The 9,154-nt window shown below is 30.8% G+C and overlaps 1 long non-coding RNA gene across 1 annotated transcript; it reads right to left on the reverse strand.

The window, feature by feature from the left end:
- Positions 1-3,027: 3,027 nt before the first annotated feature.
- On the reverse strand, positions 3,028-8,132 carry LOC134683132 (uncharacterized). The gene is made up of 3 exons (XR_010100958.1): positions 7,966-8,132; positions 4,812-4,897; positions 3,028-3,619 (listed from the first exon to the last, which is right to left on the reverse strand). It is a non-coding gene; the product is annotated as an uncharacterized LOC134683132 (long non-coding RNA).
- Positions 8,133-9,154: the final 1,022 nt, after the last annotated feature.

Here is a 9,154-nt window from a genome sequence, read left to right on the forward strand (position 1 = left end):
GAGGACAGGTCTGCCTCAGACCAGACCTGTGGACAGGTCTACTCCTGACCAGACCTGATGACAGGTCTGCTTCTGACCAGACCTGTGGACAAGTCTGCTTCTGACCAGACCTATATACAAGTCTGCTTTTGAACAGACCAGAGGACAGGTCTGCTTATGACAGATTATCGTTATAAGAGTTTTCATATCAGACTTGAGCTTTAATTAAAATATGTAAACAACATTCGCATTGTTTTTCCACAGATGTCAAATTTAATTATTTACTCGCTAGACTCTACAAAATCCTCTTTTTTTCTACTTAATATACATGTATTCTTATATAAATAAAACAATGGCTATACAATCACATCACGCTACTCATAAAGGAAATGAGAGTGGGTTTGTGTGGGTTTTTTTTAAACGGAGTATAAAAGGTTATCCAACGCATCGGAACAATATTCTTATATCAAGGGATATCAAAAACATTATTGACGTTGCTTCGTTCCCTGTTTTGTACCTGTCCCTTTCTCAATTTTACTTTATGCATAAATTTATACATGCATGGATATTTCATTGTTATTCAACTTGTTTGGATTGGATTTACTATTCTATTTTCCGCAGAATATTCAAACAGAAATTATACAGTGTCCGTAAGCATACGGTGTGGTAGAACTATCAACAATTTCGCCAAATTCGTCAGATTTGTCGACAGACTTGTCTTTGCCGATTAATTGATATATGGGACGGCATAAATTATATTCAATGCACACTTGAATGAAACAGTTGCCACTTGACGTTTAACTAAAAAAAATAATCAACCGACAAAGTAGATTAACAGTATGCTATTCCCGGAAGAGAAATTCATATACTTTTTTTTTTATTAAATAGTACAAATGAATCCAGACATGTCAGTGTTGTTACTTTGATGATGCGGCATAGTTTGGTTTGACACAACATCATTAACTACTATATCAAGTGTCACTGTTCAATATTATGAATATAGAGATGAAATGCTGACTCTCACAATTTATGCAGTAAAATTTGTACATGAATTGTTTTCCAATATTATTAATTACATGTACATTTGTGGTCCTACTAAAATGTGCACAGGAGCAACAGGAGAAAAACATTAAGGCGCTCGGTACAATAATAGTATGCGGGTATAAAGATTTACAAATGAAAGTGCACATATGGTCAGTTTTGGTCAAATAATTGTGTTGTACACGTCAGCATGAGGAAACAAAACTACTGAAATTTTGATAACGTAAGCGTCCTCAAGCTTATCCAAGGAGAATTTTGAGCTCTTACCAAATCTTCGAAATAATCGTAAATACAAGACTTCAAACGACTGTTTTTCGATAGAACAAACCTATGAAAGTGTAGTGAAGTGTATATACTGTTTATATACTGTTTAATTAGTTAAATTGAACTTGTAATTCATACAAAAATACGTTGAAAAAAAAACTCAGTAAATCCAATATGGCTACTGCAGGTAAACCACAAAATGACAGTGATGTCAGCCATAACACTAATTCATCCAAAGCATACAATGATGCAGTTAAACTAGGTCTTATACCTAAAGACTATCTGAATGGTGAACCTCATGTCAATATTCACGAAACTCTTAGCTCTGTAAAACCTGTATTTATTCTGGAAACTGACCTCTTTGGTGAGGTGAAACCCAGCCCAGATCAATTCCTTACACACCTTGAACTCTACAACTCCATTGACTCATGTATACCAAAGAGCCACCTGAAAGGCCTACAACGAGTAAGAGGTATGTGGCGCATCTACCCAGATTCTGAGAATGACAGAGAAACTCTCATTACCAAAAAGATAACTGTACGTAACAAGCTAATTAACGTGTATAGTACAAACCCTAAATCAAATGAATACTCATCACTCTTGTACCTACGTGTCAGAGTCAAAGACGTTCCGTGTTCTGCAGACGACGGTCAAATTTTGAGGGCCATTGAAAATGAAGGCAAATGTACCGTTCACAAATTAAACAGAGAAGGACTCCGAGTAGATGGGTTGCTGACAGAATGCCAAACGGGTGACCGCATTATTTTTTGCGACCCTTTAGAAAAACCCCTACCAAGATTTATCCGAATAGGAAAGTATAGAGCTACGGTCTTCCACAAAGATCAAATGCCATCAACAAATGAAAACTTAGTATGTAATAAATGTTTTCAAAATGGTCACAGATTTCGAGACTGTCAAAATGACTGGGTCTGTAAACAATGCAAACTCCCAGGGCATAAGCAGGCTGACTGTCCAAGTTTTGAAGCTCAAAACAAGGAGAGTAACAGCATGCCTCACGAAAATGAGTCAAAAAGCAGCAGCTCTTCTCAAAGTGACACTGACAGCGACGAATCTAACACTGAGTCAATTGATGATACACCAGAAGAAAACATGCATGTAGCAGCTTCAAAATCAGCAACAAAAGTCAATCCGAAAAAGTTATCAAATGTACTCGGAAAGGCCTCGAAGAAAATCACCAAAGAGACATTTTCTTTCGAAAATAAAACCAATGATATTTTGGAGGAAGTGGAAAACCCCAAAAAGAAAAAAAAGAAAACAACAAAACGAAGGAAAAAATCAGGAGACGCTACAGCCAAAAAATCAAATATTCAGACAACAATGTTTCAATTTGGCGCTGGAACACCAGACTCTCGCAGTGAAAAGCGTCCAGCAACAACACCGACTGATGAAGTCCATGAACGATCCGTCCCTATTCAAAAACCAAAAGGGCATTAACTCATTTGAAGACGAAATAATTCAGGTCAATGTACTATGATTAAAGAACAAATTGTATTTTTAATTCCCCCCTTTTTTATGTGTGGCCAACACCCAAATATTTCTTTGTAAATAATCATGTGTGTATGTAAATTTATCTATGTTCTTTTTGTCTCTTTTGTTGTTTTTACCTATATTATAAAAAATGAAAAAAAAAACGGATATGGTATAATAGTAGATTATACATATTCCCATGAAAGAGTAATACAAAAATATATGTATACATGTAATTTATTTTTGATATTGAACATGTTGAAAAGCACTCATCTTTTAAAAATTTACAATCTATTTAACGGCAAACAAATTTCTATATATCTATCAACTAAATGTCATAATAAAAGCTGGATCACAACTAACAAATGTTTTGTAAACGTTATCCGCAAAAAAAAACATTATGCATAAAAAGAGTTATGATACATGTACATGTACATCAGCAGTTCCTCATGCTAAGACACTCAGATTAGATCAGGAAAATTCTAGAATCACATTTTCACACAGACATAATCCAAATATTATCATAAATCCAATACTTTTATGCTTGTTAAATCCAATCAAATGTACATTATACACTGCACAAATATTTAATTTTCTTGTACACTTCCTTCTCAATATTCATAGGATATTCAATATCAAAATAAAATTGTTGAGCAAAGAGAACAGGAAAATCCAGTCATCATGGTTCAGTTGTCATATTATTATGCTTCTACTTTATATCCAAAATCACAGTCTTCATAACGCTGTGAGAAAAATACTCCTATTTGTGTATCATGAAAATCCAAAAAGTAAATTTGCGCAAAATACAAAATCGCTTCTACATGTTCTATGCAACAGACACATCAACCTGAAAAAGAAAATAAACGTCATAATGATTCATTTTTTATTTTTCTTAAACAAACATGTGAACAAGTATATGATTATCACACACAACATAAAATTCATCATCATGATTAATGTTAGGTTTAAACACATGATACTATGTAATTTAGAAATAAAATTCAACTGTTATCTATATTATTTATATGTGTATAATTTATATGTGTATAACTTATATGTGTATGTAAACAATTTCAGTGTGTATATTAACAATATGATATCAACTTATTTACTTTTTAAGCTCAACCTTCTGTCTCTATTGTATAATTCTGAAGTTATGTGCATGACGTGTAATATAAAAATAAATAATCTCCATAATGAGTGAAAAACTAAATATATGTTCCTTAAACTGTCAAGGCTTAGGGCAAAAAGAAAAGAGAGAAAGATTAAACCTATGGTGCAAAAACCAAAAATGTAATATTTTATTCATACAAGAATCACACTTTATTGAAAAACATGAAAATGTCATAAACAATGAGATAAAAGGGAAACTTTACCATAGTTTTGGAAATTCACAATCAAGAGGCGTAACAATTCTTATAAAAGATAACATAAAATATAAAACTATTAATGAAACTAGAGATAATGATGGAAGAATAATACTCATTAACATAGAACTTGATGGTAATATTTTTACGCTACTGAATGTATATGCTCCGAACATTCGTCGAAATAGAAACTCTTTTTTCAAAAAAGTAAACAATATCATTAACAATAACCGCTTAGGAATATTAATAATGGGGGGTGATATGAATGAAAGTTTAACTTCTTTTGATAGAAAAAGTATTAGCCCTTATAATCAAAATAAACCTGTTAACAGTTTAAAGCAACTTATAAAAAAATATAAACTTATTGATATTTGGAGAGAACTAAATCAAAACAGCAGTCAATTAACATGGAGAAGAAAAAACAATAGAAGTGTTGCAAGCAGAATTGATTTTTTTCTAATAAGCCCAGATATAAGACCGCACATAATATCAGCAGACATAAGACCTGCACTAATATCACATACAGATCATCAAGCAATCTCTTTACAAATAAGACTTAAAGCTCAAAATAAAGGCAAAGGATTCTTTAAGATAAATAACAGTATACTGAATGATACAAAATACAAAGAAATAATAATTAAACTAATTGATTCATCAAGAAAAAATACTCACCAAAAATAATGATCCTCGAGTTACTTGGGACATTTTCAAAACTGAAGTAAGGGAGGTAACCATTGCATACTGCAAACAAAAGGCTGCTGAAAGTAAAAATGAAATTAAACATTTAGAAAATAAGTTAAAATTCTTCAATGAAAAATCAAGTAATTCTCAACATCTTAAAAAAGAAATAAATAATGTAGAAAACAATTTACAAAATTTATATGTAAAAGAAACTAGAGGTGCACAAATTAGATCCCGAGTCAGATGGGCAGAGGAAGGGGAAAAAAACACAAAATATTTTTTGGGTCTTGAAAAATCAAGACAAACCAAGAAAACCATTTCCGCCCTTAGAAATGACCATGGTAATATTGTTACAGACGCGTCGGATATTCTTATTCTAGGGAAAAATTACTACCAAAATTTGTATAAAAGTACTAAACCGGACCCTTCAGAAATAAAAAATTATATAAGTCAAACAAAGATAGATCACTCACTATCCAATAATGACAGTGAACTATTGGGGGGCAACCTAACATTAGAAGAATGTACAAATGCTATATTTAACATGAAACTAAATAAATCCCCTGGACTAGATGGTCTCAGTGTAGAATTTTATCGAACATTTTGGCCATACCTGAAAGAATCTGCAGTGAAAGTATTTAATACATGTTATGAAAAAGAAGAAATGACAACTCTCCAAAAAATAGGTGTTATCTCCTTATTATATAAAAAAAAATGATCCATTATCATTAGATAACTACAGGCCAATCACTTTATTAAATGTAGACACTAAGCTTATGGCCTATGCCTTAGCGCAAAGATTAAAGATAGTGTTGTCCAAAATTATTCATAGCGATCAGAATGGATATATAAAAAATCGGTACATAGGTTTTAACATTCGCCAGATTCAAGATATTATAGACTACTCAGAAAAATTTAATATAGATGGGGTTTTATTGTTCATAGACTTTTCCAAAGCCTTTGATTCTTTAGAATGGCCCTTCATGTATGAATCTCTACTAAAATTTGGAATACCACACTCCTTCTTAAAATGGGTTAAAACGTTATACAATGATACTAAAGGATGCCTGTCTAATAACGGCTGGATCTCAGAAACCTATAGTCTTCACCGTGGTATAAAACAAGGATGTCCGTTAAGTTCTCTTATTTTTGTTATAGCAGTTGAAATTCTGGCCTGTAGGGTAAGACAAGATTCAAACATTAAAGGGTTTCAAATTAAACTTGATGAAAAAACGCATAGTTTAAAAATTTCCCAATTGGCTGATGACACAACACTCTTTCTCAGTTCAAAAAATGAAATACACCAAGCACTAAACCTAATAGAAATATTTGGAACACTTTCTGGTTTGAAACTGAATAAATCTAAAACAGAAGGTATATGGTTAGGTAGACTTAAACATTGTAAAGAAAATATTGAAAATATACACTGGAGCAAAGAACCAATTAAAAGTCTAGGTGTTTACTTCGGATTAGATAAAAGTGAATGTGACAAATTAAATATTGAAAAAACAATGAAACAGACAAAAAAATTAATACTTGATTGGGAAAAAAGAAATTTAACCATGATAGGACGAATAACAGTTGTTAAGTCGCTTATTTTACCTAATCTTACTTTTTTAGCTTCGGTTGTTTCAATACCCCAAATGTACATAAAAGATTTTAAAAAACTTATTTATAATTTTATATGGAATAATAAACAAGAAAAGGTAAAACGCTCAACACTTACCAAAGATTACACAAATGGAGGTCTAAAAATGACCGATATTGATTGCTTCTTAAATGCAATAAATATTTCATGGGTTAAACGATTAACGGCAAAAGAATTTGCTAATTGGAAAGTTATTCCAACATATTATTTCAATAAATTTGGTAAAAACAACCTTATATTTCATATGATGCCTGACAACATAAAATCATTACCTAATTTAAGTAATGTTCTACCTTCATTTTACTTGAACATATTAAAGAGCTGGTATGAAGCATATAATACACCAACAAGTAATACGCCTATCATAAATTTTAGAAATATTAGGCAGCAAATATTGTGGGGTAATAAAAATATAAAATTTAAAGGAAAATGTTTAGTTTATCCAAATTGGATAAAAGATGGTATTATTTTCATTAATGATATAATTGACCAAAAAGGGCACATATCACAAAAACTTATATTGGAGAAACTAACCTCAAAAACCAATTGGATCTCAGAACTTTTAAAATTGAAAAATTGCATTCCAAAAGAATGGGTTAGTACATTAAAATCTGACAAATCTTTGAAAACTTCTGTAAAAACAAAATTAAACTTGTCCTTGACTGTTAAAAAAAAACCAGAACTAATTGAAAATATGTCATCCAAAGATATATATAACTATTTAAATAACAAAAATGAGGAGAGACCACTAGGGTTCTCCAAATGGAAAAATATCTTTCATCTAGAATCAATCACTCCAATAAATAATGTGCTTCAATTTACTTTTACCTATTTAATTAATAACAAATATAAAATGTTAAGATGGAAATTACTCCATTTCATCCTACCATGTAAACAATTATTACTACAATGGCACATACAAGAAACAAGTATGTGTGACTTGTGTAACGTGACTGAAGATTACGAACACTTTTTTCTCAAATGTCAATTCTTTCATGAATTTTGGAAGAAAATATATGTACTTGTAAACAAAATCAAAATTGGGTCACATATTTTTAATTTTAAAACTTTAGTACTTGGCTATAAAATACATGATCCTATGTATAATGATATAAATCTCTTCCTAACTGTCTTATTATATTCAATTCATAAAAGCACTCATATATCAAATTATAAACAAAAAGACATAGACGCTTATGCAGTTTTCAGAAATGAATTTTTAAAAACATACGAAATTAACATATATATTAATGCTAAAAACAGCAAATTTTTAAATGATGTAAAAAGATACATATGATCATGAATAGCTAGATATAATATTTTTTTTTTCATGTATAAAATTTGTGTAACAAAAGTTGACAATATATGATCTGAGCACGTGGTAATAAACCAAAACAGCATGCTTTGTGAAAATGTACAGAATTTTGTCTCAAAATACTTTTACACACACTTTATCACTTAATCAAATGAACTTCCAACTACAATGTCGACACTTACCACATGTAATTTTTAACTAAAGTTGAAGTTGTTCGTGTGTATCAATAAAACATATAAATTAATCCGGACAATTGATCAACCAGCTTCAACGGTTTTCATCAATAAGGTTAAGGTCAACGATCATAAAGTTTTAATCTTTTGAAACAAAACCGGACAAAACTGTACACTTTCCGTAATCAAGAAACAATATAGTTTGTAAAATGTATGTAATAACCATGAACTGTAAAACTAACAAGCTATGATCTTATATATGAATTCACTGAATAAATTCCCTGGTTATCCAGTGACTAATTCACAGGGATACTCGGCCAACTGCTGTAGGTCGAGTAATTTGTTACAACAGCAAAGTAAAGTGCAATAAAGACATTATTTTATTAAAAAAAAAAAAAAAAAAAAAAAAAAAAAAAAAAAAAAAAATTTGTTACGTATCAATATTTTGAATAAAAGGAGGACATGCTGGCACCCTAAACTTATGTGAACAATAATTTGTTTTTTTTGTATTGCAATATTGTTGTCTATTGTATTGTACATATGCAAACGTAGAACGAAGAAAATAGAAAAACAAACTTCAAATTCGTTTGACTCATTTTAAATTATAATAATTGTAAAAATAGTCTTCATGTTTATACATGAGCATCAAACTCGTACAACCTATTTTCTACTGGTACTGTCATCGTGTTTATGGACTGATTAAAACTGTGACTTGGAATTCAAAATTTAATTAAAACATGTGTATTTGTATAAACAAAGGTCATAGTCAGTTCACGATAACTATTAACTGTACAACTATTAACTCGTTGGCATGTTTATCTCATTGAAGTATACAGACTTTGCTATGCAAGATATTATATTTACTTTTACATATTATTAACTATGTGGCGATAGAGTGTTTGCAAAACGTTTAACAATGTTATTTTTTTAGATAGAGTTTTATCTATACTATTAAACGAGAAGACCTCATTTTTGGTGTCGCTTCTCTTCTTTCCACAATAAATTAATCAACACGGTTCTGTGTCCCATAGATACAGTACATATTGCCATTTGTCATCCATTCATATGATTATTCAGATTAAGTTATTTTGGGAGAAAAACAAGAAAAAAGGATATTGTCCCGTCATTGGACGAAATGTTAAGTCAGATTAGACTTCCGGTTTGCGTTTTTCTGTATACTTTGAACATACATGTACAA

The sequence above is a fragment of the Mytilus trossulus genome, chromosome 9, assembly GCF_036588685.1.
Source record: "Mytilus trossulus isolate FHL-02 chromosome 9, PNRI_Mtr1.1.1.hap1, whole genome shotgun sequence".
Lineage (NCBI taxonomy): Eukaryota > Metazoa > Mollusca > Bivalvia > Mytilida > Mytilidae > Mytilus > Mytilus trossulus.